Raw genomic sequence first — 10,102 nt, 5'->3', positions numbered from 1 at the left:
CAGCTCACAGCAACACTGGATCCTTAACTCACTGAGCAAAGCCAGGCATTGAACCTGAGTCCTCAGGACCCTAGTCAGGTTTGCTACCACTGAGCCATGATGTGAACTCCCTCTATTGTCTTTTAAGACACAACACTCTTTTGATAGTTCTCCTCCCTCACTGGTAACTCTTGATTTATTTTGTTGATTCATTCTCTTTCCTCATCTCTTAATGTTAGGGTGCCCCAAGTTCTATCCTTTTTCTTTTCCAACTTTACTCTCTTACTTGGTGATGTTATCTAATCTCACAGTTGAAATTCTACCTGTGTGTCATTATTCACAGATCCATATTTCTAGATCAGACTTTGCTGTCGAACTTCAGATAGTTATTTCTACATACATGTCATGCAGACTTTGCAAGCTCTATGTGCTAAAACTGGGCTCCTGATATTTGTTCCATCTTAGTTGATGACAAGTTTATCACTCCAGTTGCTTCAATCAAAAATCTTGAAGCCAGACTTGACTCTTTTCTCTCTCTCACACTTGCTCTTTCTCTCCCCACATTCAACCATTAGGAAATCCTTTGGCTTTACCATCAAAATATATCCAAAATTTCTCCACTACCATTCTGGTGCAAGTCATTACAATCTCTCACCTGAATTACCTCACTAATTTATTTTTTTTAGAAACAGGATTTGAATATAATATTCAAACCTAGAATTTGCATTTTTGTGTTATATTTTTTCCTTCCAGTCTTATTGAGATACAGTTGATACAGAACATCACCAATGAATTGGTGTATAACTGTATAAGTTTATGTACATCATGAAATGATTACATCAAAAAGTTTAAGGAACAGCCATCATCTTATACAGATACATTAAAGAAATAGGAAATTTTTTTTCTTTGTGATGAGAACCACTAGAATTTACTCTCTTAAAAACTTTCATATGTAATACATAGTATATTTAATATGCTTTACATTTCATCTCCACTTCAACAATTTTCTAACTATCCTTGCTATCATATGGTCCACATTCAATATAGCAACCAGATCTATCCCTTTAAAACATAAAGTCAGGAGTGATGTCAGGGAAGATGATGGAGTAGGAATTGGCAGGAATATATCTCTCCAGCTGAACAATTGTAATGCCAGAAACAGTGTGAAGTGGCTATGTTGTAACTCTGAGGTTTATTTGAACACTTGGAGCTTCTAGGATATAGCTTGGCTGATAAATTGCAGTTAATTTTCTATCAGTTTCAGCCATTAGCATGGTGGAAGCTACTCATCTTCTACCTAATCCTTGCCACACGGAAGGCATTTGTAGGGACAGAGATCCACATTTCTGGCATGACTTTCCTGAACCAGAGTGGGTAATAAAGACCCTGTCCTCCAAATATCAGGGTTCTGAGTTCTAACTACAGATTGTTTCTTCAGATTACTAAGGGGAAGGCATAGAGGCTGTATGGTCATTGTTCAACCCTCATTAGCTGAATCAGCTTCCAGGAAATTTACAGCAGCAGGACCTGCTGTTTTGGGCATTCAAAAACAACCCTATATATAGTGGAATTTAGAAAGTATGGCCAGGGAAAGAGATGGAAAAAACCTTAGGCTTTCACTTTAGGCCAATACCCAGCATGGAGGCAGCTTATAACAATTTTTTAAAATTAAATAACAACAACAATGGAAACTTTGTGGAGGAGGAAGATGCTGACTTACTGATTTATCACAGTATAAGACTCAAAAGCCCCAGCTTTCAATCAAAAAAACTACAAGACATACAAAGAAATAGGAAGGCATGGCCCATTCAAAGGAACAAAATAAACGTATAGACAACATACCTGAGGAAGTCCAGCTGTCAGATTTATTATAAAAAGACTTGAAAACAATTGTTTTAAAGATGTTCAAAGAGCCAAAAGAACACAAAAACAAAGATAGAAAAACAGTGTATTGACAAAATGAGAGTATCGATAAAGAGAAAATATAAAAATGGGGCCAAAAAGCAATTCTGGAGCTGAAGGGTACAATAAATGAAATGAAAAATACACTAGAGGGGTTCAAAAACATATTTGAGCAAACTGAAGAATGAATTAGAAAACTTAAAGATATGATTATTAAGATTACTGCATCTGAACAGGAAGAAAAAGAGTGAAGAAAAGTGAACAGAGTTAAAGGATTTGTGGGGTATCATCAAGCTGACCAACACACACATCTAGGAAGAAGGAAGGGAAAAATGGCCAAAAGAATATATGAAGAATTAGCAGCTGAAAGCTTCCCAAATGTGATGAAATACACAAATCTACAAATCCAAAAAGGTCAGCAAATAGTAAGATAAGCTCAAAGAGACCCATTGTGATATTCATTAGAGTCACACTGTCAAAGACAAAGAGGGAATCTTGAAAGCAGCAAGAGAAGTGACTTCTTATATACAAGGAATCCTCAATAAGGATATTGGTGAGAGGGTATGGAGTGCTACAGGAACAGTATACTGTTGAAGTTAAGTTGGTATTAATTCTAATTATACTGTTATAACTTTAAGCTGTTGAATATAATGGTAACAAAAGAAAATATTTATAGAATTTATATATAAGGAAATGGCAGCAGAAATAAAAAAATTTCACTATATAAAAAAACTAAACACAAAGAAGGTAGTAATAGATGAAAAGAGGGGCCAAAAAAAAGCTATAATTCATGTATAAAACAAATAGCACAATGGCAAAAATAAGTTCTCTTCTTTAGTAATTATTTTAAATGTAAATAAATTAAACTCACTGATCAAAGGCAGAGGTTGGAAGAAAGGATTATAAAAACATAATTCAACTATGTGTTGTCTGTAAGACACAAACTCATTTTAGATCCAAAGACAAAAATGGATTGAAAGTGAAAGGATGGAAAAAGATATTCCCTATAAATAGTAGGCAAAAGAGAAGTGAAGTGAGTATACTAGCATTAGACAAAGTAGACTTTAAATCCAAAAAAGAATACAAGAAATAAAGGATATTATATATTAGAAAAAAAGTTCAATACAGCAAAAAGATATGATAATTGTAAACATTTTCAGACCTAATAACAAACTCTCAAAATATATGAAGAAAAAATTGACAGAATTGAGAGGAGAAATAGACAATTCTATAAAAATAGTTGGTCACTTCAATACCCCACTTTCAATAAGGGATAGAATAACCAAACAGAAGGAAAATAAGTATGAATATAGAGTACTTGGAGAACATAACAAAAAAATTGGACCAAAAAATCATAAATCATATTTAGAAACTCTATGTAACATAATTGCACACTTCCCAAGTGCACATGGACATGCTTTGGGATGTGCAGACACAAAACTAGTCTCTTTAGATTTTTAAAAGGTAGATATTGTTGCGGAAACCGCAAAAACCGTGGCAGTGGAAGGAGACAAACAGCACTCGGAGATATGGAAAAGCAAGGTTTATTCAGCACCAGTGCGGGCTCAGAGGAGTCACCTCCAGAGTCTGAGCACCAGGTCTTTGTTCTCAGTAACTCTTATACACTACAAGGTCTTGATTTTCCCATGTAAGCATCCCGGACCTCTCTCATCCCCAAGCAGACAGTGTTCCTCCCTAAGAAACTGAGGAAGCAAGGTTACAGAAGCAGAACTGATAAGCAATGCTGGGTACCTGATTAGCAGGGCTGCTGGCTTGGACAGAGAGCACACAGTTGTTACATTATTACAAGAAGGGTGGCATAGTAACGAGCATAGCTGGAAAGGCCTGCAGCTGCCTCCTTAGCCAAGGGGGGGTTGTTCTTTAGTTAAAACTCCATTTCATTCCCCCCTCTTGATGTTCAAGGTGCATCTGCACCCTTTACAGATCATCATCAGTCATAACCCTTTGGTTATGACTAATAAGTAACAAGTGGGAGGCTGTTTTTCTTTCAACCATAGTTCTTATAAAACCTTTTATAATATTTATCAGGAGAGGTGCAAGGCAGGGAACAAGTAGGCACCCTGCGAGTATAACCATGATTATTCCGACTATTGTCTTAATTCCTCCCAACCAAGAGAACCATTTACCAAAGAGACTGTCTGCATCCCATCCTTTCCAAGTTTGTACAGGTACATGGGCTAGTTTAGTCATGCAGTCAGCAATTTCTTCTACCACCTTTCCGGTGTCATCTATTTGTAGACAGCAATTACTTAAGTTAAATTTTCCACAAACCCCTCCGTCAGAAGCAAGTAAATAATCCAAGGCCAAGCGATTGGAGGATGACCACCATTGAGTCTTTTGGGCAGTCAGATTATAATACCTTAGGCCTAAACATGTTAGGCTTTTAACTGAAACATTAAACCGTCCTCCCTGCCTCACAAGACAATTTCTCCCAATAATAGCAGTTCTGAGGAGCCATACCCCATTGGTGAGTTGGGGGGTATGCAGTCTCATTATGAGGCTCTAATGGGGCCAGTTCTCTGGCTTGCCAAGGCCAGTGGTCTCCTGTGTTTGTTCCCCCGCATAAATAACAAGAGGAGACCTTGAGAGTTTGTGCAATAGTTTCTGCCAGGGCTAAGAACAAGTTCTTAGTTGTGGCTGGAATGGGAGGTGGGGTGTGTCTTATCTCTTCATAAAAGGAATGAAAGATGCTGTGAGAGGCAGCTTGGAGCACAAACGTGATTCTCTGGAAATGTAGCACAGCTCCAGGGTCAAGGCCTCTTTCATTAATGCGAATGTTTATTTTGAAACCCTCCTTCCATTTGGGCTCACAGGCTGCTGATTCCTCAAGCTTCAGCCATGCGTTGACTGACCAGCTTCCGGTGTGGTCAGAGCAGGGCTTTGAGATCGTCGTCTCCTTCTCTGAATTGTCAGGTGAAGAGGTCTCTCTGGATCGAGGGCAGTCTCCCACTCTCCACGGTCGTCAGCTGGGCCAGCCGGTTTAACTCTAGAATGATGGATCCAAGCATCTATTCCTGTTACTTTAAGAGCAGTGGGGGTGGTTAGAATTACAGTATAGGGGCCCTTCCATATCGGCCTCAAAGGCTCCTTTTTCCAGTCCTTTATCCACACCTGGTCCCCCGGCTTGTGGGGTTTACTGTTATACCTAAGGACACAGGTATTCTGTCTGTGACCCATTTATGTATCTGAGAAATAGTGAGCCCCAGTCCTTGTAATTGTTTATGTAATTCCAAGTCTCCCAACTCCCTGGTGTTTTCTTTCAAACTGATTAGTGGAGGTGGCCTTTCATATAAGATTTTAAATGGCGAGAATCCTATTCCCGCTCGGGGTGAGCATCTCACTTTCAAGAGGGCCACCGGCAACATGTCTATCCAGGGCAAGCCAGTTTCCTGACATAACTTTGCCAGGGTCTGTTTAAGGGTTCAGTTCATGTGTTCTACTTTCCCTGAACTTTGAGGGCGATAAGCAGAATGTAGTTTCCATCGGATCTGTAAAGCTTTTGCCACCTGTTGTACTGTTTCAGCCACAAATGCCGGTCCATTATCTGACCCGATGGTCAGAGGCATTCCCTATCTGGGGATAATGTCTCTCAGGAGTGCCTTGGTTACTTCCCTTGTCTTTTCAGTTTGGGTAGGGAAGGCCTCTACCCATCCTGAAAAAGTACAGATAAAAACTATTAAATATTTGTACCCCTTACTAGGGGTGACCTCAGTGAAGTCCACTTTTATATCCTCAAATGGGGACAGTCCGCAGTGTTGTGCCCCAGCTGGTCTGTGGGGCCCCTCTTTATCTGGCAGAAAAGTGGCTGGGTTCAAAGTTCGTACAACCTCCAGTTTTACCCATGGATTTTCACATAGTAACCCTTGATATTGAGTTATTCGTGCATGTGTGAGCTAATGGTGGTCCCTGGTATCCATTAGGGTTACAACTGAGTGCGGGACTTTAACATTGAGGTTTTGTCCCAGGGTCAACTTGTCAGCCTCTCTTACCAACAAGGTGGTAGCTGCCCGCGCTCAGAGACAGGGAGGCCATCTGGCTGTAACTGAGTCAATTTGTTTAGACAGATATGCCACTGGCCTCTGCTAAGGCCCAAATTCTTGAGTTAAGACTCCCAAAGCCATCCCATTTTTCTCATGAACAAAAAGGTTAAATTCTCTGGTTACATGAGGAAGTCCCAAGGCTGGAGCCTCAGTGAGTTTAGTTTTGATTGTCTGAAATGCTGTCTCCTGGCTTGGTCCCCATTTAAGGGGAGCTTTTTTTCTTCCCCTTTTAGAGCCTCATACAGAGGCCTGGCCAGTTCTGAAAACCCGGGGATCCATATCCAGCAGAATCCTGCTGCCCCTAGGAACTCACGAACCTTCCGGCTGGTGGTAGGGACAGGAATGGCACAAACTGCCTGCTTTCTTTCAGTCCCCAGCATTCGTCAGCCCTGCATGATGTTGAAGCCCAGATACTTGACTTGTTTTTTGCAGATTTGTGCCTTTTTCTTTGATACCCAATACCCTGCCTCCATCAGTAGGGAAAGGAGAGCTCTTGTTCTTTCTAGGCACTGAGCCTCCGTGGTGCCAGCCAGTAAGAGGTCATCAACATACTGTAACAAAACACCGCCCAGTTTTTGTCCAGGAAATTCAGCCAGGTAAGCAGCTAAGGCGCCACTAAAAAGAGTGGGAGAGTTTTTGAATCCTTGTGGGAGTCTAGTCCAGGTGAGCTGTTCCTTTGTCCCTGTATGTGGATTCTCCCATTCAAAAGCAAACAAGGGCTGACTGGCAGGTGCCACCCAGAGGCAGAAAAAACGTCTTTTAAGTTCAGGAAAGTAAACCACTCAGCAGTGGAGGGGATCAGCCCTAGCAGGGTATATGGGTTAGGGACGGACGGGTGTAATGTGACTGTTGCTTCATTTATGGCTCTCAAGTCCTGTACTGGGCGGCAGTCCTGTGTTCCCGATTTTTTCATGGGCAGTAAAGGGGTGTTCCAAGGGGACTGACATTTTATTAACAGTTCATGCTGAAGCAGCCTATCCAGGTGAACCTGGATTCCCAGTCGAGCTTCTCTGGGAATTGAGTATTGCCGTAGCTTTACTGGTTGAGCTCCGGGTTTTAGATCAATTAAGACAGGAGCATGGCGTTTTGCCAGACCTGGTGGGTTTCCTTCGGCCCAAACCAATGGTTATTTAGTCTCTAGTTCTGAGGGAAAGGTCCCCATTTCTGAAGGGGAAGAGTACAAGCGCCATTCCTCTTCCCTTTTTACAGCAAGAGCCATGATTAAAGGAGAGGGGGGTTCTGTCAATTTGAGTGGGGCCGATCCATCAGTAGAAAAGGAAATTTGTGTCCCCATTTTAGCCAGCAGGTCTTTTCCCATCAGGGGGACTGGGCAGTCAGTTAGGTAAAGAAATTCATGTATTACTTCATGACCTCCTAACCGACATCGTCGAGGACCGCAGAAGGGCCTGTGGGTTTGGTTACCTGTGGCCCCAACAATGGTGGTTTCTTTCCCCAAGAGGGGAGCCACAGGTTGTGTAATCATAGAAAGTTTGGCACCTGTGTCAACCATAAAGTCTATGGGGTGGCCCCCTACTTGAATTCTGACCATAGGCTCTCGGGGGCCCAGTTGGAGAGAGCCTGGTCCCCCCTAATCAGACTCAGCTAGGCTGATCAGGTTAGTGCTGAATGGCTCAGATCGGTACCGGCTAGGTGGGGCCTTGGTCTTTTTCTCAGGACGGTTGGGGCATTCATTTTTCCAATGTCCCTTTTCTTTGCAGTAAGCACATTGGTCATGTTCCAGGGGACTCCTTTTCCCTGGCCTTGTGCCTTGTCCCCTACAATGTAGAGAATGTTTCTGCATCACGGTGGGCCACCTGGTCTCACTTAATAAAAACCTTGTGGGCTATTTCCAACAGTTTAGTGGCATTTTCTCCTGCAAAGCCTTCTAATTTCTGTAGCTTTTTACGGATATCTGATTGGGCTTATCCCACAAAGGCAGCATTTATCATCCGTTGGTTCTCAGGGGCCTCGGGATCAAAAGGGGTGTAGGTTCTGAAAGCCTCACATAGTCTCTCATAGAATTTGGCTGGGCTTTCATTCAGCTCTTGTAGTATCTCACTGATCTTAGCTATATTAGTGGGCTTTTTAGCCCCAGCTTTTGCCCCCTGTAGGAAGGTCTGCCCGTACCTCTCTAGGTTACGTTTCCCTTCTTCAGTGTCATAGTCCCAGTGGGGGTTTTCTTCTGGGAAGGCTTCCCTCACCCAGTTTGCCAAGTCTGCTCGACCCCCCGCATTGGCCTGAAGCCATTTTTGGGCTTCTGTTACAATTCACCAGCACTCTTCGGTGTCAAACAGAGTAAAAAGGAGTTGCCAGCAGTCTATCCAGGTGGGACAGTGTGTCTGGAAAATGAATTCTAAGAGATCAACCAGCACCTGAGGCTTTTCAGAATATGAGCGAGTATGGTGTTTCCAGTTGAGGAAATTGGCAGTGGAAAAGGGCTGGTAATAATAAAAACGTCCCCCCTCTTGTATGGTCCCATCGGGGGTGACTTGCTGTGGTCCCCGTGTCTCCCGTAAGGGCATTTGTAATGCTGGAGTGGCTGCTCCCTGAGCTGAACGGAGACGCCTGCTCATAGGTTCTGGAGAATCTGGCTGTGGGGGTGATATCACCTCCGGAACTTCAGAAGCAGAAGGAGGAGGAGAAACAGAAGGCAGTGGGCTATCTGGCATCTGGGGATCTTCGGCTCCTGGAGCTGGGGCCGGCAGCACATAAGGTGGAGGCATAGGGGGCGAGTCCTCAGGTTCCCCTTGATAAATAGGTGGCACCTTCTTTTGAGACAAGGTTTTCTTCTTGGACTGGGCTACTAGCACCCTACACTGTCCCTGGTCTGTGGTGCAGAACCGAACCCATGGGGGCCTTAAATAGGCAATTTCCAACCATTGATCAATATACGGAAATGGGTCTGGGTGTCCAGGGTCTCCTGTTATAACATTATATACTGCTGCAACTGTGAACACATCTAAGGTCCCTTCCGGAGGCCAGCCAACACCAAAGGAGGGCCACTCTAGGGTACAGAGGGTACACAGTTTTCCAGGACTCAGCTTAACACCATAATCTCTAGAAAACCCTTTCTTAAAATTCTTAACCATATACTCTAAGACAATGGGCTTGGAAGCCGATTTACCCATTGTGTGAAGTCCCACCCTGTGCCGGTGACGCAAGACAAACAGTGAGGGCAAGGCCTCAGGTAACAATCGCTTCATCCGCCTGACCGCTCCCCTGGAGGAGATATTTCAGGTGCCTCTTAGCATAGGTGGGACTGTATAAACCCCAACGTCCGGATCCCCCCAAAGAGGGCCACCATAAGCCGCATGAGGGTTGCCACGGAACTGCAGGTTAGGACTCACTCTGGCTCCGTAGTCCAAAGACCCAAAGACGGTGGAGCACGGGCTCTCGTTCTCTCCAGTCACACACACACACACACACACACACACACACACCAGAATTGACAAGCCTCCCGATCCCAAGGGAGCAAACCCTGACCCGAGTGACCCTTTAGTCACTGAGAGGTGATCAGTCTCTCCTTCCGCTGTATGGTGGGTCCTGACTTGGGCAGATGTCTCCAGGGCACTCACCAGTCTGACGTTGTGTCCAGGAACCTGTTTCCACTCTCCTTCTGAGTCCGTTCGGGAAGCGGTGTGGGCCAAGGCCAAGGCCCAAGTGAGGGTCTGGATCCAGCAAAATGGCCGGTGCGCACTTTCCACCTGTCACCGGGCCAGCGACCATGGCCTCCCCCGGTTCCCCGACAACGGTGGCACAAGAGGCCAGCTCGGTTGTTGGCTTCCCAGCCAACCCACCAAAATGTTGCGGAAACTGCAAAAACCGTGGCAGTGGAAGGAGACAAACAGCACTCGGAGATATGGAAAAGCAAGGTTTATTCAGCACCGGTGCAGGCTCAGAGGAGTCACCTTCAGAGTCTGAGCACCAGGTCTTTGTTCTCAGTAACTCTTATACACTACAAGGTCTTGATTTTCCCATGTAAGCATCCCGGACCTCTCTCATCCCCAAGCAGACAGTGTTCCTCCCTAAGAAACTGAGGAAGCAAGGTTACAGAAGCAGAACTGATAAGCAATGCTGGGTACCTGATTAGCAGGGCTGCTGGCTTGGACAGAGAGCACACAGTTGTTACATTATTACAAGAAGGGTGGCATAGTAACGAG

General features: G+C 44.1%; 1 long non-coding RNA gene across 1 annotated transcript; it reads right to left on the bottom strand.

The window, feature by feature from the left end:
• Nucleotides 1-3,409: 3,409 nt before the first annotated feature.
• Nucleotides 3,410-9,880, bottom strand: LOC146395796 (uncharacterized). Its single transcript, XR_014829338.1, has 2 exons — nt 9,518-9,880; nt 3,410-4,922 (listed from the first exon to the last, which is right to left on the bottom strand). It is a non-coding gene; the product is annotated as an uncharacterized LOC146395796 (long non-coding RNA).
• Nucleotides 9,881-10,102: the final 222 nt, after the last annotated feature.

Source organism: Sus scrofa, chromosome 15 (genome assembly GCF_054392235.1).
Source record: "Sus scrofa isolate SSC_HxYL_T2T_F1_AM1 chromosome 15, Sscrofa_HxYL_maternal_Yorkshire_Landrace_v2.0, whole genome shotgun sequence".
NCBI lineage: Eukaryota > Metazoa > Chordata > Mammalia > Artiodactyla > Suidae > Sus > Sus scrofa.
Note: the sequence above shows the minus strand (reverse complement) of the source record. Positions and strands in the feature narration are given on the sequence as shown.